General features: G+C 48.7%; 1 long non-coding RNA gene across 1 annotated transcript; it reads right to left on the bottom strand.

The window, feature by feature from the left end:
- Positions 1-3,650: 3,650 nt before the first annotated feature.
- LOC311202022 lies at positions 3,651-5,759 on the bottom strand. Its single transcript, XR_014617897.1, has 3 exons — positions 5,645-5,759; positions 4,744-4,844; positions 3,651-3,737 (listed from the first exon to the last, which is right to left on the bottom strand). It is a non-coding gene; the product is annotated as an uncharacterized lncRNA (long non-coding RNA).
- Positions 5,760-12,927: the final 7,168 nt, after the last annotated feature.

Genomic DNA, 12,927 nt, shown 5'->3' with positions numbered 1-12,927 from the left:
CAAGTCCCAGGCTGCTATGGAGCCATCATTTCTGTAGGGAAATATCCCCACAGATACTTACCACCTCTGCCCGGAAGGACGCAGGGATAACACTCTGGTTGGAGAGGTAGAGAGTGCGAGAAGCGTCCGCCAGAACTTGGATATCGCCAAAATCGATCTTGCTGGGATACACGTGGACAACTGGTCCCTCTCCAACGGCCTTCAAGCTGATGTCCTGTCCAGGTAGGGAAGATTAAAAAAACAAAGGCAAGGGAAAGTTTAAAGAAGAGATGGCTCTCAGGGCACCCCTAGACTGGAGGGTGATTACGGCTGTCGGTCGTTTGAGGTGTTGTAACACTGATGCAGAAGGCCTGGAGCAAGTGTGGGATCTACAGTGATCCCATCAGGAAGCCACAGGCCCCTGTTACTGGGGGATAAAGAAAACCAGCTCCCCACACTTGTATTTTCCCCCTTGCTCAGCTCTCCTTCCTCTACCCCATGCCTGCTCCTGCCCCTTTTCTTGCTCCCGCTCCTTTTCCCGCTGGATCTTGCCCCAAACTGTCCTCTGGGACTTCCAGACAGCCACACTTGGCCGGTAACTTCTTCCGCATCCCCCACAAAGCTGCCCCCTGAAAACCAGCGCGAGCCCCCAGCAAAGCAGGCTCTTGGCAGCAGAGATCACGTCCGTTGGCTGCCTCTCGGTGCTGCCTCTGGGCACTCCCAGTACTACAGGAACAAGAGATTCATTATTCATTCTGTCCCTCAAGCAGGATTGCTTTTCTCTCCAGAGCCTGAGACCCTCCAAGTTTTCTTCTTGTAAAGGCCATGGTAGGAGGAGGAAGACGGGTTCCTGTGCTGAGCCACCTTCTCACAGCGCTAAAAACCAGGGAACTTCATCTGCTCTGGTTGGACTTCACCAGTTCCGAATCATAGAACGGTCTGGCTTGGAAGGGACCTCAAGGACCAGAGAGCTCCAACACCCTGCCACAGGCAGGGCCAACAACCTCCATGCCTGGAGCTACACAAGGTTGCCCAGGGCCCCATCCAACACTCCCTTGAACACTCCCAAGGATGGGGCACCCACCCCTTCTCTGGGCAGCTCCTTCCAGCCCCTCACCACTCTCTCTGGAAAGAACTTCCCCCGATATCTCATCTAACCCTTCCCTCCTTCAGTTTCACTCCATCCCCCTTGCCAACGAAACTCTTCATCTGCTGTCTTCTTAAAGGGGGAAAGAAAAACCCTGTTCAACAGCGTGACGGGCAATGTGACACCCGTGAAAAGAGATGGGAGTTTTGCTCTGGGTAATACTGCTGCACGTACAAACCCCAGCACCACTCTGGCTTTGCTTCTGGGTACCATAACGTCACGGTAGATCCTTTAGGAAAGAAGAGCATCTGTCCCTGGCAGACAGCCGTGGTCCAAGTGACCACCAGTAACCCCAGGTCTGGGTTTTACCAGCTCCTTCCCACAGAGCATGACAGAATACACCACACCAAAGCTGGCACGCAGCCACTGCAAGCCCAACACCAAGCGACAGACACCCAGAGGGACTCAATGCAATGCAAGGTGTGGCCACAGACTCGGTATCCGCGCTGACGGGGTGACTTCAGAGCCAGCTCGCGCTCTGCTCCACCGTGACGCACTGCAGCCATTCCCCCGGGGTCAGGCTGAGGTCACAGGATCCCTATGGGGAGGATTTGCCACCAGTGCAGCATGTGCAAGTTGATGCTCTGCTAGCCCAGAAAACTTCAGATGAATCCACTACTCTGCTTAGACTATAGGAAACAGGGAGAATGCCGCCCCACGGCCAGAAACTCCCATCCCTGCGCTCAGTACACCCAGGGAAGCCTCTACCGGCGCTCGCGGCAAGGGAGCGTAAATGCTGCATGTTAAAGACCGACTTCACGGGCTTGTGGAGCCACTCAACCCCCTGCCAGGGAGAGCTGGGCTCCTCCAGCTGAAGCACAAGGACAATGAAGATGACGTTCACTTCCAAAGGCAAATACTTTAGGCAAGGTGAAGCTTTGAACCCAGAAGCTGTTAGCTCAAGGAGAAAAGCTTTGCAAGGAACCTGCAGTTAAACAGCAGGCTGGTTCTAGAAGGCAGAAATCCCCCTTTTCCAGGGAAACACCCCGTCTACGCCCAAGCAACTGGTTTGTCCCACTTCAGGCTTGCCTGTCTCTCCTACCAGCACAGCCACAAAGGCCAGGCTTGAGATGTTCCCTGGCATCCAGGGATTGAGCAGCATTGTTTCCATCTCTTTTAATGACAGTTTCAATCCCCAGCCTGCTTTCAAAAGGCCAGCCTCCCTTTCGGGTACAGAAAGCTTAAGGTTCCTGTAGCATCCTACTTCATGCTCAGAGAGATGGCAAGACATCCTGAAACAGCCGCTTCCAAAGTTAATATCATTCTAAACTTAAATTTAATTAACTACATTTGTTCTAGATTTCAGCTAGATGAAGCCAGGACACTACACAAGGCATTCTCCTGCCTACATCTTGCTGTCACTGCTGCTGCTGTGCATGCCTGAACGCTAACAGCATTTTTCAGGAGGCTCCAGAAACATCGTCAGGAATGCTTCACCATTTCCAAGCCTGTGCTGGAAAAAGGAAGAGTCCCTGCCTTGCAGATGCCAGGGGTGTGGAGATGCACAGGGCTTTACGCAGAGATAAGACAGATACTTCTCGACGTGATGGGCCAAGCTCTCAGCGTGGTTTCTCACACAGGGTGTCCCAGTGCCCTCCTGAACAAAAGTTCCTGCTCTGAAGCAGCAGCTCCTGCTCACCTAATCACGCAGCAGAGTCTCAGCTCCAGGGACCATGCTGAGTTGCAGACTGCGCTCGTTATCCTGTCTCCCCTATCTATAATTATGTGCCACATCGGACTCTCAGACTGTCACCTGCCCAAGAAGTCCCACCAGCCTTCCTCTCCTCTAGACCTTGGCTGTTGCTTGTACCACGAACCCCTTTCCTTGTCCACCCTGGCTGCGTACTGCAGCCCCGGGAAGGATCCCTGGAATTAGGAACCTCGAGGACTCACCAATGGGGATTTCTTGTTCCCAAGCACAGCGAGCACAGCAGAAGCAGACTGATGTCCCAACTTCTGGGCTTCCAGCACCAACGGGACCCTGACAGTGCTGTAAGGCTTGATGACCCCAGAGAACACGGGGCTGGAGTACAGCACAGCATCACCCTGCTTGTGCTTCTGTAAGAGACAGAATCAAACCCAAATTCAGAGCGACCTCCGAAGAAACCTGCACTCCTTAACATCTACCATTGGAACCCAGCTAGGAGAGCGGGATGGGCTTTGAATCCCAAGGGGGTCCAAAAGCTGCTGCACCCACAGGCATACACACCCATGCCAGCAGCCTCCTCACAGCAGCTTTTCACCACCCTGCATAAAATCAACCTAAAGACTAGAATACAAACCTCTTCCCAAAGTCTATAGTTGGGGGGGGGGGGGGGGGGGGAGGGGCGCGGTTCTTCTACACCCAAAGGTTTGCTGAAAACAAGAACCCATCTGAATATAAACCAGCAAGGTCTTACCCCACCCCTTTGTTATTATTTTTCATCCCCTTAATAAACCCCTGGATAACTCTTGAGGGCAGATGCGATGCCAAACCTGAGGAAGGAGCCTGTAGCAGGCTGGAACGTGGCTCTTGTTCACCAGGGTCAGCGGCCGCTCGTACTGGAAGTTTAGGAAGCACCGGCCAAATGTCACAGTGGGGTCCCGCACTTCCAGCTCAGGAGCGATGCATCTAGGCAAAGAGATGTCCCAAAGGGAATTAGAGATACTGAGAGAACGTAGAATTTGTTTCCTCCTTGAATAGGGCACAGAGGAGCGGAACACATTTGTCACTGTCAGACAGACATGTATTACCCCGACAGCAATAAATCGCCTTCAGCTTCCTGTATTCCCTTTGATTCCCACAGCAAGCCCTGAGCTCTGGAGGAACCTTCCCACCAAGGATTGGTGCAGTATGGCCCAGTATCTCAGCAGAAACTACTCCCTCCTCTCCAGAAAAGGGGCCTGAAGAGCCTCAACTGCTTGCTGTGGCGATGGAAGGTCCGAGCCAGCCCCTGCCTTACGCAGTGGGTGGTTGTTAAAAAGAAAATCACAGCCCAGACACTGACCAGACGGTGGAAAAGCACCAGTGAGCTGCATCCTACTGGTAATGACACCGACACCCACAGCACAGCGGGATCCAGCCTGGCTGCAGCAGGGATGACTTCCAGCTTAAGTGTGAGAACATTCATGCTCAAAAGGACCAGAGGGAAGCAGCAAAACCTGAGCTCTCCTCAGCATCAAGGACTCTGTTTCTCCTTCGGAAGATCTTGCTGTTATTTTTCCTGCACCAGTCCTGCCCTAAGCCCCTTCCCCATTAGCATGTGCCTTTGTTAAGCCAGACAGACACCAGGCTGCTCCCCACATCCTAAAGGAAAACTGTGCTTTGGTGGCAACACAGACACAGTTCCCCCACTGACTGCTTGCAGGAAGGAGGAGAGAGACAGCCCTTTGGAAGTCTGTTACACCTCACCCACCAAAGAAATAGGTCTATAATTAATCTAATTAATATAATTAGGAAAAGGCTGGGGGCTGTGCCTGTCTGGTGAGCACAGATGCTCCTCAACACTGGCTGCTTTCAAAGCCCTGCTTAACGAGCTCATTAAGTAATACTTCTCATTTGGAGCTGGCCTTTGTGTGAGGGGAAGAGAGACGATGCACCAGGAGAGAGGACACGCCGCAAAGGAAAGCGCCGATACCTGGCTGTGAGGAGCAGCCCCAGCACCTCCTTGCCGACACCGTCCACATCCACCACCAGCGCCAGCTTGTACTTCTTCACAGTGTTGGAGCACAGGGTGACCTGGTGACAGAGAAGAGCGTCAAAGACCTTCACCACCCCCAAAAACTATCATTCCGTGTGTGGCATCCCCTGATTCTCCTTCCATGGTAAGGAGAAGGATTTTCCCCTAATCCTTCTGCTGTGTAGAGCAGAGTCTGAGAGCAATAAAGGTCTCCTGACAGCATCTGCTTGGTTCAACACCCTGTGTGGTTAACAGGGTGTGTGTAAGCTGAATTAAAGCCTAATCAGACAACTGCCCTGCTCACCACTGTATTAAAATTAATCTCGGTTCTAATCTCAGCTACAACAGCGTAAATCCCGGGGCAATGCATTGCCTCAAACCCAGCGAGTTCAGCTTTACAGCCAGGGCCAAATGCCAAGGGCCCCAGAAGTTGGGTGCAGGTCACACCTGGCAGAGCTGCTTCAGCCCCCCCTAGGGATGGCTGCAGTGAATGCAGCTCCTCTGCTCACTGGGAGAGGGAAAACAAGTCCGGGAAGAAAAGCAAACTGCTTTACACAAGGGCATCTCTCTAATGGCCACCCGCTGTCCTCATCCTTCCTCTGCCCACGGTTAAGCCAAAGCCACAGCTCCACGCAGCGCTCAAGCACACACGTGGCTTCCGCACCTGACCATAGGGCACAGGATGCTCAGCGGATGGTTCTGGAAACAAACCGATGCCCCTTCACAAACATCCCGGACCAACCCAGACAACACAAGTGCATCTATCTGCCTCCCATCACTAAAGCCCCCCCGGACCCTCCCCACCAGTGAAGCTTCAGCTCCATCTGCTGAAGCACGGCCGGACGGATTCTCCCCACACCTTGATATTCCTGGATCCCAGGGCGCGGATGGTCCCGCTGCAAGGCTTGATGGTAAATTCGGACGGCCTGATGGAACCTTCAACTCCCCATCTCCAGGGTTCAGGATCGTTGTTCGACAGCCAAGCAGCACTGGTAACGCTGGGCCCTCCCGAGCCGTCCCCGGGGATGCGAAGGTGGAAAGTCATGGGCACCAAGGAGGTGTTTTTGAGGCGACACGACAAGGTGTGAGGGAAGCCTGGGGAAGAGACACACAGAGGGATTTATGCCCCCGTTATCCCACCATTCCTGGGCTGAACAGCCTCTCACGGTAAAACTGCGCCTGGACTTTGGCTCTCTTCAATCTCAACTGCAGCTAATTGAGAAGCCCCGCAAGGAATTAATTGCCATGGAAGCTCTGTGCCAGGCTGGTGATGGAGATCCCTCCTTGGCAGCTCTGATGCCCAAAGCCATGAGTTTTTCTCTCTCAGCTGCCCCGACACCAGCACCGGTTACGTCTCACGTAAGAGTGAGCAGCCAGACAGAGCATTTACTCCCAGAATCGGATCCGTAAAACTCCCCATGAACACCCCCCGTGGTTTGCAATACGGAAGAGCAGGTTGGCACCAAGGAGAAGCTGCAGTAAAAGCAGGGATGGATGAAATGGGGAGCTACAGCCCGATGCAAAGCCCTCTGATGCAGTTTTGTTAGCTGGATGTGATAGATGAGCCTTTGTTCAGTAAACCACATGTACCTTGAAACAGGTTGTAACGTTCTGATTTTGTAAGAATGATTGTGTAACGTATATTGTTAGTTGCTAACGAAGCATAGAACTGAGTTATAGGTAACTTAGTAGTGGAAACCATAGAAATTAAGTAGCCAATGAATGAACTTGCTGTTAAAGATGACCAAATATGGGAGAGGGGTCAACTAAGGGACAAGTGAGGAAGAGGAGCAACTTCATCCCATCGACCACTAGAAGGTAGAAGACGACCCCCTAACAACAACTGGCGCATGTGCAGAATAAGCCTCAGTGAAACAATCGGGACCCGGAACTAAAGGACTATAAAAACCTGAATTCGGAGAGGGACGGTGCGTGCCGTTGATAGAGCTGAGACTCTCCGGCCGCCCAGCGCTGTTTGCTTAATTGCCGCCTGCTAAATTAATAAAATTAAGTTTGTAACTGAATTAACTGGTTTCCGACTGGTGACTGGGAAACCCACGATAACAATTTGGTGCCGTGACTCGGATGGAGAACAACCGGACGTGAGCCTCTGAGCAGGGAGGCGCCCCGCTGTATCAGCGGCCCTGCCAGAGTATCCGCTCGGCTCTCCACCGACGAACCGAAATTCTCGGCAATAAGCAAAGAAAAGCCGGCAAAGCCCCTTAATCTTTGTGCACGAAGCCCCGGACGAAGACGCAGGACGCGTGAGTATAGGCCAGTTTACCGTTCGGTTGGGGCCAGGATTCCCGGGGTGGGAGAGGTACGAACCCCGAGAGGTGGGTAAGAGTACAGACCCCGGATGATGGGACAGAGGAAAAGCAGGCCCACTGTCACCATGGGTGGGGGAGATCCTGTGAATCTTTCCCCAGTACCCCGGAGTAGTCCATTGGGACTGATGATTAAGTATTGGGATGCTTACCCTTCTAGGCAGGGTAAGAGTAAAGTAAAGATGATACATTAATGTATGGAAGTCTGGGCAGGACAACCCATAAGGGGTGAATCTGTTCGCTGGTCCAGGTTTGGTTCCTTTGAGGATTGGGTATGTCAAGCTCTAAATTTGTGTGTAAATGAAAAGGAACCCTTTAGTTTAGAAGAAAGTGAATATGCAGCCCTTTGGATAATTTCTGAAACAAGGGCAAATTTATACACTTTAAGTGAAAGAGAACCCCTTACGAGAAGTGGCAATGGGGGGATGAGAAAATGTTTAAAGAAGACTAGAGGTGTCAAGAACTTTATTTGCTGGGGATAAGGAGTAAGACAGAGCCCCTGGTAAAACTGAAAGTATGTCCCCAGCAGTAAGAAATTGAGTTCCTCGTGGACTCAGGGACGGAAAGATCCACCATCCAAAGTTTACCCCCGGGGATGTAAAATTTCCTCGGAGACAGTACAGGTAATTGGCGCAAAAAGGAAACCCTTTGCAGTACCCGTGGTCAAGGAAATATTATTTGAAAGCAACTCCAAAATTGGCTTAGAATCATTGTTGCTGGTGCCTGAAGCCGACTATAATTTACTGAGATGAGACTTAATGGGTAAACTAGGAATTTCTTTGGAAATAAATAAAAAAACAATTACGAGTTAAATTATGCTCCCTTAAAGTCGAAGACAAAAAGCAAATTAACCCTGAGGTATGGTATACCCCAGAGACCACGGGAAGATTAAATATTAAACCTTTTGTGATTGTGATTAAGGACCCTGAGGTCCCGGTACAAATTAAACAATGCCCACTACCTGAGGAGGGTAGGAAGGGATTGAAACCAGAAATTAAAAGACTAACAACTTTTACGGGAATATGAGCCGGGCCAAGGAGTAACCCTCGTCCAGTATGTGGACGACTTGTTGTTGGTCGGAGAAGATGAGGAAACAATTAGACGGGAGAGTATTAAACTTTTAAACTTTTTAGGTTTACAGGGTTTAAAGGTGTTTAAACAAAAATTACAGTCTGTAGAAGAAGTAGTAAAGTACCTAGGACACAGACTCAGTAAAGGAACTAAGAAATTGGACTGTGAAAGGGTTAATGGAATACTCTCTATGCCTCTGCCCAGAAATAAATGACAAGTGTAACAATTATTGGGACTTTTTGGGCATTGTAGATAATGGGTTGAGAATTTTAGTGGAAAAGCAAAATTTTTATATGCTAAATTAGCTGACGATGGGTTGCTAAAGTGGACTCCAGAGGATGGAGAAAAATTGGAAACACTTAAGAGGGAACTGACAAATGCCCCCATGCTCAGTTTACCCGACTTGCGGAGACCCTTTTTCTTATTTGTTAATACAGAGGGAGGTGTCGCATACGGGGTATTGGCTCAGGAGTGGGCAGGAAGCAAAAACCTATAGCCTATCAAACTATTAGACCCGATTAGTAGGGGATGGCCCACTTGTCTGCAAATAATAGCAGCCACGGTACTATTGGTGGAGGAAGCTCTCAAAATTACCTTTGGAGGAGAGTTGAAAGTAATCAGGGGAATATTACAACAAAAAAGTGGACAAATGGATATTAATTGCTTCTCCAAAGTTGTCTCTAGAAACTACCTCTCTGCAGAATCCGGCCCAACTTTTATATCTTGAACCTTATTCACAGACTCAAAATATGCTTTTGGAATAGCTTATACATTTAGAAGGTTTGGGAATAGAGAGGGTTAACAAATTTACAAGGAAAAGACTAATCCATCAAGAGCTTACAAGCCATAAGGGGCCTTAAGAAAATTGCAGTGGTACGCTTGAGGGGACACCAGAAAGGGTTAACCCCGCAAATAAGAGCAAATAATTTAGCTGACCAAGAAGCTAAAAGAGCTGCTTTACTAATTCTGGAGACTAGGGACACAGATATATCGGATAAGAGGCAGAAAGAACTAAATCCACAGGTACCAAAATTCATACCAGAGGAGTAAGAAAAACTAATAAAGATGGGAATACAAAAGAATAGTTCAGGAACCTGAGAATTACCTGACAGCCAAGAGGTTTTTCCTAAAACAATGACCCTCAAAATTTTACAAAGCATACACAGCAGTACACACTGGGGCACTCAAGCCTTAATTGACCAATTTGTAATTAAGTATATGTGCATTGGTTTATATGATCTGGCTAAGCAAATTTTAAGGGGATGTATAACGCATCAAAGGGTCAATAGACAATATCTAAGAAAAATAAAGCAGCTGAATCCTGTATTTTCACAAAATGTTTTAACTAGTATTTTTAACAGTACTGCTGCCTACAACAAGAGTTTTCCTACTCCCAGGCACTGTGCCCCTCCCCTGTGCTGGCATCTTGCTGGTGCCAGTGTATCTGCGGGGTGGACTTGGCCAGGGAGATCACAGAGTTACAGCTGCGTGGTGGTGTGCTGACTTAGCAGGCAGCTCAGCTGCTTCCCCTGGCCGGTTCACCAAGCAAGCATGGAAGCTGCTTGCACTGGCTGAAGGGAAGCACAAGATGCACATGGAAAAAGCAGGAGGAAGAATCCTGGCCCATAGACCCTTTTCTAATACACAAATTGATTTTACCGATTCGACAACACGAACCACGGCCTGGGTGGAGGTTAAAATATTATTAGAAAAAAAAAAAAAAAAAATTACTCCCCGATGTGGGATTGTTGAAACTGTAGATTTGGAATTGAGTGACAACACCACACACCATGGCACCCACAAAGTTCTGGCAGAGTTGAAAGAATGAATGGAGAAATTAAAAAACAATTAACAAAATTAAAATTGGAAACAGGGGTGTCCTGGATTAGGTGTTTACCATTGGCTCTATTAAATATCTCAACACAGCCGAGAACTGATGTGGGTGTTTCTCCCTTTGAAATGTTATATGGGATGTCATATGACATGAGTAACCCAGGGAATCATCCGCGATTGGAGGATTCCCTAGTAGAAACTTATATAACACAGCTAATGGCAAGAAGAAAGGAGTTAATAAGAAAAGGAATATTGGCACAATGCCCCCCCCCCTTGGATATGGCGATACACAAGATACAACCCGGTGACAAAGTCCTGATAAAGACTTGGAAAGAAACTTCTTTAACACCTCAAAAGGGAGGGACCTTTTCTTGTCTTACAACAGATACAGCCATTAGGACTGCTGAGTGTGGATGGACACATGCCAGTCGAGTGAAGGGACCTATTTCGGATTCAACATTGCAAGAGCCATCCTGGAAGGTCACCAATTCTCCTGGAAGTCTCAGAATGACCCTAAAGAGATCTTGAACACCGATGTTCTTATACAGATAAGTGATGAAGGAGAAACTTGTAACTCTGAGTGTGTAAAAACTTTACAGTTAAGTGTGGAGTCAAACGTTGTAATTGTTATCTTTTTGTGTGTTTTATTTGTAAAATCTGCCAAGGACGGTGGTGGTCTCATTGTTATGAAGGAACCCCTCCTAGGGGAATTTATGGGAATAATTACACACAAAAATTGAAATTGACACAAGAAATATTTGAGTATAAAATAGCTTAAGGGGAAATTGAAAAATGGTCACCAAAGTGGTGGCATATATATAGGTTACCAGAATATTATTGTTTCCACCCAAACAAGCCTGTTCCTCTTTCAATAACTATTGTCCAGGTGTGTTGCCGGAGAGACCTAAGTGGAGTATGGTGCAGCTCCCCAGAGTAAAACGAATAACTGGGAGAAATTCAAACAAAGGTGCGCTAAGAGAAAAATCTCGGAGCCTCCTGAAGAATACCCCTGCTGCCGGGAAGATGGAACACCCCGTGACTCGAACCGAGCCGACGGGCGAGGCAGAGGTGTAAAAAACTGTGGAGGACGGAACCCCGAGATCAGAGTAATGCGCAAGCCTCGGAGGAGCTGCCCTAGTGCAAATCCCGGCTTAACACTGCCTCAGGAACACACCCACCTAGGAAAAGAAAAAGGGGGGGCTAGAGGGCAATAAATCGGATCAAGAAAAACCTTGTAGGAAATCGGAATACCACCACCCATCCTGGCTGATTATTTTAATTATTGTATGTATCTGGGAACAATTAATTAGACCATGTCAAGGACCCTTGTTAGGTGGGAGGATTTAAAGGTCCTTAAAGTTAATGTTAACGGAAAAATCCCTACGATCACGATCTGAGGTGGTGTTACAGAACAGGAGAGGTTTAGATCTCCTATTTTTAAAACAAGGGGGACTTTGTATAGCCTTAGGAGAAGAATGCTGTATTTATGCAGATCATACCGGCATTGTTAGAGATACTGTGGCTAAACTTAGGGAAGAGTTGGAAAAGAGATGACGAGAAAGAGAATCTCAACAAGGCTGGTATGAATCATGGTTTAACTCTTTCCCCGGTTGACTAAACTCTTACACTAAGCCACCGAAAATTATAATGGTTTACTGAACAAAATGGTGATAAAAAGAAAAAGGGGGGATTGTGATAGATGAGCCTTTGTTCAGTAAACCACATGTACCTTGAAACAGGTTGTAACGTTCTGATTTTGTAAGAATGATTGTGTAACGTATATTGTTAGTTGCTAACGAAGCATAGAACTGAGTTATAGGTAACTTAGTAGTGGAAACCATACAAATTAAGTAGCCAATGAATGAGCTTGCTGTTAAAGATGACCAAATATGGGAGAGGGGTCAACTAAGGGACAAGTGAGGAAGAGGAGCAACTTCATCCCATCGACCACTAGAAGGTAGAAGACGACCCCCTAACAACAACTGGCGCATGTGCAGAATAAGCCTCAGTGAAACAATCGGGACCCGGAACTAAAGGACTATAAAAACCTGAATTCGGAGAGGGACGGGGCGTGCCGTTGATAGAGCTGAGACTCTCCGGCCGCCCAGCGCTGTTTGCTTAATTGCCGCCTGCTAAATTAATAAAATTAAGTTTGTAACTGAATTAACTGGTTTCCGACTGGTGACTGGGAAACCCACGATAACACTGGAGCCTTACGGCATCTCCTGTTTCAGGGTGACCAGATGGAGCACGTGAAGGTTTGCAGCCCACTTGGCAGGAGCTGAGCCTGACACTGGCTGAGAAATCAGCAGAAGCCGTGTCTCACCTTCCCTAACGAACGGCGACGTCTCATTACTGCTCAAAAAGCTCTGACACCAGCTTTCCCTGCCGCACCAGTGGCATAACCCCACTCAGTGGGGATGTTCTGCAGAGGCAGGAGACCAGCCCAGGAGAAGACATCTGGTTTGGCTGGCCCATCTCGATAATGGCCCTTCCATCAATCCACAACTGATTTCCCATTAAAAACTTCACCTCATCTCAGTAAAAAGCCTTTTGTGAGGCAGAGATGGAGAACCAGAACCTGCATTTCAATGGAGCTCTGGATGCTCAGCCACCAGCGCTGCTGGCTCAGCAGAACTGGGCTTTCGGGGTGGGGGGACACAGGGAAGGAGCTCTGCGCAGAGCTATGGCTTGGGCATATTATGGGGTAGGTGATAACAAGGTGCCCTCCCAGCACTAATTAACATTTCACACTAAGGCTCAGGGGACTGAATGGCTCCTGTCCTCCCAACATTTATCCAGAGCAGCTTCAGGCTGGTTCACAGCTCCATCACCCTTCTCCCCCTCCAACGTCTCCCTTTTCCCCCAACCCCAGCGTCGCCCTTCTCCCCCTCCCAGGCACCGCCCTTCT

Source organism: Gallinula chloropus (genome assembly GCF_964237585.1).
Source record: "Gallinula chloropus genome assembly, chromosome: 28".
Classification (NCBI taxonomy): domain Eukaryota; kingdom Metazoa; phylum Chordata; class Aves; order Gruiformes; family Rallidae; genus Gallinula; species Gallinula chloropus.
Note: the sequence above shows the minus strand (reverse complement) of the source record. Positions and strands in the feature narration are given on the sequence as shown.